This window comes from Enhydra lutris, unplaced genomic scaffold (assembly GCF_002288905.1).
Source record: "Enhydra lutris kenyoni isolate GAN:26980312 unplaced genomic scaffold, ASM228890v2 scaffoldscaffold4, whole genome shotgun sequence".
In the NCBI taxonomy this organism is placed as follows: domain Eukaryota; kingdom Metazoa; phylum Chordata; class Mammalia; order Carnivora; family Mustelidae; genus Enhydra; species Enhydra lutris.
In genome coordinates, this window is record NW_019154088.1 from 40,440,046 (window position 1) to 40,450,014 (window position 9,969).

The 9,969-nt window shown below is 35.7% G+C and overlaps 1 pseudogene; it reads right to left on the reverse strand.

Moving 5' to 3' along the window:
* Positions 1-205: 205 nt before the first annotated feature.
* On the reverse strand, positions 206-1,113 carry LOC111140702 (annotated as a pseudogene).
* Positions 1,114-9,969: the final 8,856 nt, after the last annotated feature.

Sequence of the window (9,969 nt, forward strand, 5' to 3'; positions counted from 1 at the left end):
TCCAAATCGAGTCATAACACATAACAAAAGACAAAGAAAAGGAAGCTGATTGGCAGCATATACAGTTAGACACAGTTGTGTCTTGTACACTAGAAAGTCTTTTACAAAATGATCATCTTAAATCAACAGAAGACCAATCTTCAATGTCATCTTGCAAGCGGGGTTAACTTTAGCAGTCTCCTCCTATTTTCTCCAGTATCCTCCTTTAATATGGCTGGTAAATGTTTTGGTGATTGTGACCCTCTCCAAGTGCCTTGCCATAAGTGCTCTTTTGGCCACTGTAGTCTGCATATCCTTGTCCATATCCATAGTTCCCATAGTTATACCCACTATAGTCATAGCTGCCATAGCCACTATAGTTTTGATCACCACCTTAGGCACTATTGTAATTTCCATATCTTTGATCATAATTGTTGTTAAATCCCTGGTTCCAGTTTTGGCCCTGACCTCACCCATGACCACTAGTACCACCTGGTCCACCAGCTGCAGCATCTCTTCCACCTTTTTGTTATTGCTGTTGCTGCCTATATACCTCTTTGTGTTGTGCAGTTATGATTTCACACTTCTTAGAACCAACCTGATGATATCTGCTTTCTAACAATTTCTTTACTGGCTCTTCGTTTGTGTGTGGGATAAAACAAAATCCACTTCTTTCGTTTGTTTTTGTATCCGTGGGAATTCAATATTTTCAATCTCTCCAAAGTATTCTTTAATTTGTTCTTCAGAAGTATGTGGGCTCAGTCCACCCATAAAAACCTTTTTGGAGAGTTCTTTCCCTTTGAAATCTTGGTCCTTTTGAGGTCTATCAATTTGCTATCAAGTTCGTGTTCTTTCAGTTCCAAAACCTCATTAACACTAGCAGCATTTTTGGAAACCACAAATCCAAATCCTCTTGATTTCCAATCACTACATCTGTTCTAATCGTACAGTCTATAAATTCCCTAAATCGAGACAAATATTCAGTCAGATCTTTCTTGCTTATATCCCAGCTCAAGCCTCCAATAAACATTTTGCTGTCATTCTGCTTATTCTCGCTGGGATGATCTTGAATTCCTCTGTGAATTCCTCTATTTCCATGTTGCTGTGTTCCTTCTTGTTTTCCATAATGGCGGAGTTGTTATGGGGGTGGGGGGATTGAGGGAAAGCCCTGGAACTCAGTCCTGGTCATGCAGCAGCCCCAGAGTATTGTAAGGAGTTTTCTAGGTTTCTAGGCATCTTTTAAATAAAGAATTTAGAATAATCTTGCGATTAACTTTTAGGAAACTGAAAAACAAGCAACTCTTTTTCAAATTGTACTATGTAATAAAAAACGCAGTGGTAAAGATGATAAATTATTTATAAGATGGGAAAATTGTAGCCCATTCTCCCTCATGTATGGAAAAGTTGGCTAAAATTTTGTCCTTTGAAGAGCTCCATGCCCAGGTTATTGGAGGGATTTTTAATCTGAAGGCATACATAATTATTAAAAAAAAAAAAAGGAACTCAATGCACTGTAAACCTTGTATTGTGGTAGACAGCTGTGAGGTTGCAACCTTGTACTTCATGTGATCAGAAATGTGGTTATTGGAGAAATTCAGCACCTTCAGCTCCAGAGAAATTTCCACTAGTTACCTAGCTCAAGCAGTAACTGGATATAAATATGTTGCTTAAAAAGGAGACACCTGAAAAAGTCTATACTGAAAATTTCTAATATAAATCATCCTAAAAGAATTTTCTTTTGTGAGGTATTTTAAGAACATAGAGAAAACAACCCCTATTTTCTTAACAGAATTAGTTTATTTAAAACATGATTTCTAAGGATCAAGATTTCAATACATATTTTTAGAATCTTAGAGTGCTAGAAGTGGAGGGGATATTTGGGATATTCTAGTCTAGGTGTTACATGTTGCAAATTTGGGAAGAGAAAGGTTAAGTGATCTTCCCCAAGGTTACATTAATTGACAGGTTGTAACTGAAACCAAGTTTCCGTAGTTTTCCATAGTTTTAGTCTCTCCCTTTTTAAGTGCCAATTCTAAAAACTACTTGGTCTAAGAGGATATTGTATCTCTAAAAATTTCCTGTAGTGTTCAGTCAAACGAAAGAAAGCAGGGTTGTGAAAGAGAGACTGCCATTAAGAAGGAAAGAAGTCAGGCAGTATACTCTGTCTGTCCCAGTAGGAATTCACACAGCAGTAAATTCCCATAAAGTTCATAAAGTGAAAATACTAGAAAGAATCAGAATTCATAGAGAGCAGAGATCATGACTTGTCTCTGGAAGTGGTATTCTGGGATATTTTAAAGACCTATTTGGATCATTTTTTTGGCTGAGAAAATTCTTTTTCAACCAACTATCAATGACGAGGACATAGGTTTGTTTTGTATGATATAACAATATGTTTTTTTTTTAGTCAATGTTTGTCAAATTTAATATGCTTAGGAATCAGCAAGAAGGTAAAAAAAAACAGTTCAGGGATCCCATACACAAAAACTGCTTTAGTAGGCTTGTTGAGGAGCCTAAGTATTTGCACCAAGAACAGGTAACTGAGGTGATCCCAGTGTATTGGTCTTAAGTTCACCTTTCGAGAAAAATTGTTTCAAGACATCTAAACACCTATAGGAGCATTTTCTTACCTTTGTTTTTGACTGTTAATTACATCTACTTACCTTTGAGAAACTTCGCTATAATCACACGTCGTATGTATACCAAGTTCTGACATTAATAAGTATATTTTACTCATTTTTTTTCTATCAGCCAAAACATAGTACAATATAAATGCATATATACTTAAAATGGCCATATTTATTATTATACTTGAAATATGCATCATAAACTGAGTTTAATCATGTATACATATGTACTGTGTGAAGTCCTTATAAAGGAAATTGGATTATTAGAACATCACCTAAATAAACTGATGTTATGTAGATTTGGCTTTCAGTCAGAGATTCAAAAACAGATATTCATTCCAAAATGACTCCAAAAATACCTTGCTAATTAGTTGTGCTATGATAGAGGTTCAGTTAAACTGTGTATCAAATTATGTATCCTAAAATGCATTTTTTTTTCCCCAGAACAGTGTCTCTCTCCAGGAGATTTAACATAAGAACCTCTTGCAAATCTGCATTCATAAACTTTATTTTATGAATGCACATTCTGGTCCTATAGGTTTGGAGCATGGCATAAGTATCTGCATTTCTACCATGCTCCCAAGTGATACCACATTTTGAACAACAATGCTTTGGAGGATTTCTTTCACAAAGATGTGACATCCCTGTATTCTGAATTTATTTGAAATGTTATTCTGAGAGTAGTGTTCTAGCAGAGTCTTGTTCATGCTATCTGTGGGAGATCATTAAAGTTATATGTTAGAGATTTCTTTTGTTGCTGAAAAGTAAAAAAAAAAAAAAAAAAAAAAAAAGTAAAATTTTTCACTGTCTTAGGTAATTTTTTTTTCTGTATTTACATACACGGAATGCCCTGGTCTATTTGTGTTTTCTGCAAGCTAATTGATCAAAATAAGAACCACTCAACTCTCAGCTTGCACTGGGCAAAAGTGAACTTGCCAGGCTTCACTATCTCAACCCAATAAATCCTTGGTGAGAAATAAGACAAGATCAACATCTTTCTGTTTAACTAAATGCCTCATCAGCTGAAGAAATAACAATATTCATACTTCCAGAACCTTCTGGTTGAAAAGGTCAAAAACAGAAGTTTCACATTTTTTTATATTATAGTAGAATAGTTGAAACATGTTCAGAAAGATATTTTGATTTATCCAATTGAAAGGGCAAAAGACAACACTGTAGAGAATTATCCTTTTGGGAAGTCTTGAAATAGCTATTACAGACCATTCCATCTTTAAGAAAGTCTTCATACAGATTAGGTCTTGGGAAATACATAGGTACCACCCCTGTGCTGAAGTCAGAATATTATGCCCTTCTCCTAATTTAATATTCCATTTTTCTAATTTTACATTCTGCCTCTTGCTTTTTCTGCCTTTTGGTATATTTCCTGTGGCCTAAAGAGCAAAATGAGGTTTATTTCCTTTTCAGTTATTTCCCATCCCCAAGCAAAATATCTCAGAGAAAATAAATTGATATTCACCTTTGAGGAGAAAAATATGACACTAAAGTCTCCATCCTATATTTTGTGGATTCCTAGAACCCAGAGCTTGGCTCCACAGTTTAAAAAGTAAATAAAAAGTAGCTGCCATTGTATTTCAATTAGAGTTCTGCATCCTTTTGTCCATTCTAAAAATTCTAGTCAGAATTATTATGATTTTCTTCACACTGTCAGTGGTTTCCAGCTTGCTTCCCATTAAAGACTATCATGAGAAATATATTGATTCTTTTCCAGTTGAAGCTGGAAGCATTTATGTACTCTGTTGTGCATTGTATATCTTTCAATATACTTTGAAAGAAGGAAAAAAGTTCCTGATCTATAAACAATATAAACATATGGAATATAAACATATAAACATATAGAATCATAGTGATAGAGGCATGAGAGTTAATATTGATATAACACGTTCATAGTATTAATTAAAAAACAGAATTAATCTATCTTTCTAGCTTCATTTTTCTTTTCAGTTAAATGAGGCCATTTTTACCTGTCTTATCTCTCCTCAGATGTTATGAGGATGAAATTAGACAATGTGTATAAAGTAAGTTGATAAAGTAAAAACATATATATTTTTTAATTTGTTCCATAGCATTACATAGTATAAGGTTGAACAAACAGGTCTGGAAAGTAGCTCTAGGGTTTCCTAATTCTCTCTCTTTAATCTATCATAGTATCTCAATGTACTCCCACACATGGAACCAAAAAAGCAAAAGGTAGAACTGGTTCTACAGAAAGACAGAGCAAATGACTAATAAGTGAAGAAATAGAGAAGATAAACTTGTTAATAGAAAGTTAAAAAAGAAAATTGTTTCAAACTGTTGAAAGAGTATTTCACAGATCATTAACCCATCATACCTATAAATTTGTCAAAACTCTTGTGTTGGGAACTACGGCTGGGGGGGTCAGGTAGGGAGGCAAAAACAAATGCCTTCTACTGCAGGTTTTCCTAAGGGTACGATATGCATGAGTTGCCAAGCTTTGTTTAAAATATAATAGATGTCATTATGCTGAGAAGTTCTCAACTTTGTGAAATTTTCAGATTTCATTTCATCTAGTAATTGACTTACATTAAGTTCTAGCATTTTTCATGTCCTGAAATTTATTATTTCTAATTCTCAAGATACACTATTTTTAGTGCAGCAGTTTGTCAATGATTTTTAGGGAAAGCATCATTTTTAATTGGAATTTTTATTTACAAGGAGTTTTGTTATACTCATAGAAAAGTTTGTAACTTTTCTCTTTTTAACACTTTTTAAACTGTTTTTCTACAATGCTCTGGTTCATATGTAAGAAAAACTGCAGAATTTTATGAATATAGTTCTGGCGAGATTATTAAATTTGCTGAGACTAAAAGTTTCAGTGTTCCATAAAATATGCTGAAATTTATTTAGAAACATAGCAAACACTTTTTTGCTTAAGTTTTAGTCTGCTAATCTTCATTAGAAATATTTAAGCTGATTTTTTTTTAAAGATTTTATTTATTTATTTGACAGACAAAGATCACAAGTAGGCAGAGAGGCAGTCAGAGAGAGAGAAAGGAGGAAGCAGGCTCCCCGCGGAGCAGAGAGCCCGATGCGGGGCTCGATCCCAGGACTCTGGGATCATGACCTGAGCCGAAGGCAAAGGCGTTAACCCACTGAGCCACCCAGGCGCCCCTAAGCTGATTTTTAAAAGTAGATTTCTGTTTCCACCTTATTCTCCACCTACTCTCACTATATCAGATCCCTTTGAACAGCACTCTTAAATCTCTTTACAAGCATCACAGTGACTCTTTAAATATGGAAGCTTGAGAAAGCTCTGAAAATGCCTTCCCAGCTTTTCCCCCAAATAACTTAATTCTTTACAAGAAAGATTGCCCTGTAGAAAATATAAAGCAAAGTTTAAAATATGGCAAGAGAGGGGCGCCTGGGTGGCTCAGTGGGTTAAAGCCTCTGCCTTTGGCTCAGGTCATGATCCCAGGGTCCTGGAATTGATCCCTGCATTGGGCTTTTTGCTCAGCAGGGAGCCTGCTTCCATTTCTCTCTGCCTGCCTCTCTTCCTACTTGTGATCTCTGTCAAATAAATAAATAAATTTTTAAAAATAAATAAATAAAATATGGCAAGAGAGATTATCACTCAATGAAATTCAGAGTCTGCAGAATAAGAGCAAGTGAAATATACCTTTTTTTTTTTTTTTCCCTCGTGCCCTTGTCCCTCCCTGTCTAGTTCTGACTCATGAAGCAGATGCAGTGTTGATCTTTACAAACCCTTCGAATTCTAATGACAGAATGCATTACATTTTGGATCCGGGTAGATTGAATTGCCAAGTCAGAAATTGACTAGTTTTCACAGAATTGACTAGTATAGCCTACAACTGAGAAAAACAAACTGTTAGAGTCCTACCTTCTGAGTTCAGAGAACAGCAAACCATGAGACCTGAGCCTAATGAAAGGCACAATTTTAAGAAAATTGTCCTTACAATCCTCTCTCACTTGCCTTCTGCTATTTAGGAGAACTGGAATTGAGATACAGGAGCACAGGTGGTCTTTTAAGGAAAGACAGATCATGAAAAGGAGTTAACTCTCAAGGAAGCGGTACTGGCTGGTTCTCATTACCATCATGGCATGTAGTAGGCACTGGAGAATTGCTTGTATTATTTGTGGGTATCTGAAAGGAGGCGTGAATATCTACTTCTCAAGTAAGATAACTGTTTGGCCATTGGCCTCAGTGATTTACACATACAATTTTTAAATGATGCAGAATCAGGGTAATAAATAGGTGGGTTGAAGAGGAGGTCCTATGGCCAACAAGATTAGGAAAGAGGAATCCTAAATGTTCATTTTCCAAGAAGTGCCAAAAATGGACATTACCCTTGCCTGTAAGAACAGGCCCATAACCTCCAGTATTAGAGTTTTGGAAGTCAGATTACACACTTACTTGGCAGTTACACATTTGCTGGGGCTGCTGGAGTGTGATTCAGTGTTTCAGGCATATTAGGAATTTGCTACCAGGCCTCCATTTTAGATGTCATATTGAGTAAATTGACTCCTTTAAGTGTCCTCTGATGTTCTGATGTTTGAGGCATATGTTTGAGCTTGAATCAACAAGGCCTGCCATGCCCTGTACTTATCCAAGGTAATACTAAAGACAATAACTTAGGTCAGTTATGATGACCAATTTAAGAGAGGGATGGACAGCAATTAAATATCTTTTATTTTTGTATAATTCCTTTTATAACTAACGAAAAAGATGATGGCCAATTGATATATGCTCAGATAAATACTCATACAAAACATATCTTTTATTTAAACCTCACCTTTTTTCCTAGACTTTTCACCAAGGAAATAAATTGGTGAACAAGATAAGTGAGTGTGAAAGACTATCACGTGCCCCAAACCCCTCCTCTTTCTCTCAGACCATTGGAGACACACGTCTGACCTTTATTAGTGAGAGAAGAGCTTTGAATTGAATATGAATCCTAGACTTTATATTACATTGCCTGAAATTTCGAAAGCCACAATAGAATTTAAGAACCAAAACCAAGTGAAAATGTTAAGATTTCTGCTGAGGTATCATTAAAGGAGCCCATGACTCAGGTGGAAGAGTGGGGGTGGGGGATAACTTGAAAAGGCATAGAGGTGCCAAGAAAGAAAGGGAGAGAGAAGGAAGAAGATGGAGGGAGGGAGAGATGGATAGAAAGAAGAGAGGGAGGAGGGAAGAGAGTGGGGAAGGAAGAAGGAAAGAAAGGAAGGAAGGAAGGAATTATTTAATGTTTATGGTCCAAAGAATTGAAATTAAACTATTCACGTTCTCCTGATTTTTACTAACTATCCCTTATTCAATGTTTTGCTTCTTTAAGAGAGGAAGTACTAGACTACAGTCCACTGTGGAAACAACATATTGGAGAAACTAAGTGATTTAGATATGTAACATATCATCTTCAAACATTATTTCCCTCATTCTTTTCTTTTTATGTTCTTTTCACTTTTTTTTTTTTTTTTTGGCTATATATACCATGAGGGGTAGAGCAAGTTTGACAATGCCCTTGCGCACAAGAGGCTTGCATTATTGCTAACAGTCTGGAGAAATTACAAACACAAGGCTGTAATAATTTTCAACCTATTTCCTCAACCTATTTCCTATTTCCTCTAAATCCAGCCTTCTTTGTTCTGCTTTGTTCTTTTTGCCAGATGGTACAGTGTTAGGATTTGTCAGTAGAAGGTGCTAGAGGTACATGGAAGGACAAAGGTGTACGTCTTCTGAATTTTTGTTCATTTGTTACTTGGCACACACAGTGGCTAGTGGCCAGTACAACCTCCAAAGGTCCTCAGTCTTCAGTGACTTTCAGAGTACCCCAAGTAGCTTCCCAGTGACAGTGTCATTCCCACAGGCAGCTTCCCAGCAAATTGTGGCTTCCTTCGATATCTGCTATCCCCATATTCTTTTGAATGATCTTTTACCCCTTAGTAGTTAATCTTCAGGTATTAGTTAATAATTCTTTAAATCCCCACCACCACTTATTTCTCTCATTCTTAATATGGTAATAGTTCTGCTTACCCCACAAGATATATAATAATGCTTGGTATAGAATATTTTGTGAATAGAGGACCAAGTAAGACATTTCTGACTGATCTTCCTAAGTGTCTTAGTCTGTTTGGGTTGATATAACAAAATACCCCAAACTGGGTAGCTTATGAAACAGCAGAAATTTATGACTCACAGTTTTGGAGTCCAGAAGTCCAGGATCAAGGTGCTATCATGGTGGGTGAGGCCCTCTTCCCAGTGGCAGGCCTCTTATTGTACCCTCCCATGGTGGAGGGGGCTAAGATGCTTAGTGGCATCTCTTTTATAAGGCACTATGTCAAACATTTGAAATCTCACCCTCACAACATAACCCCTTCCCAAAGACTCCACCTACTCATGCTAGCACCTTTGGGGTTTAGGGTCTCAACATGATTTTGAGGAGTACAAATACACAGAAATAGAAATAGAAAACAGCTTGGTTGACCATATATAAGAATGTGAATCATTTTAAATATAAGGTAATATTCATTGTCTTCCAAAATTTTCATATAAACTTATAATCAAAGGCTTATTTTGATGTTATATCCTGTTATCAGGCATATACCCCCTTGCAGATCTAGATTTAAAAAGGTCTATTACATTATGTCATGTTATATGGGATCAAAAGCTACCAGCATCCAATTATAAAATAAGTCATGGGGATGTAATGGGTAGCATGGTGACTATAGTTAATAATACCATATCGCATATTTGAAAGTTGCTAAGAATAAATATTGCAAGTTCTCATTACAAGAAAAAAAATGTCGCAACCTTGAATGGTGATGGATATTAACTAGACTTTTATTGTGATCATTTCATTATATACAAATATTGAATCAGTATTTTATACACCTGAAGCTAATATAATATGTCAATTATACCTCAGAATTTTTTTTAAAAGATGAAAAGACATAAATTCAGGGCCTGGTCTATTTTGAAAAGGAGATTACTTTTATCCTGAAAAAGTAAAAAAAAAAAAAAAAAGAAAGAAAGAAAGAAAAAAAGAAAGAAAGAAAGAAAGAAAAAGAAAAATAGAACTTGAAAAGTCCTGGCATGTACAGGGCTAATCAAATTACAATTAAATAAAATTACTCAGTAAAAGTACACAAATTAAGGTGGTGGCCTCCCCAGACACTGTTCCAGATCACCTCAAAATAGTCACCTTTAAATTTAGAGAGTGACCTATGTACTAAAAAGCTTAAAAATTAGCTGGCTAAACGATATCAGTTGTTTAGTTGGGTGACTCATTTTTATACTGCTTACTTCAGAAGAAAATTCCCGTCTATGAGCACATACAGTTAGTTTTCCCTTCCATTTTCTGGTCTG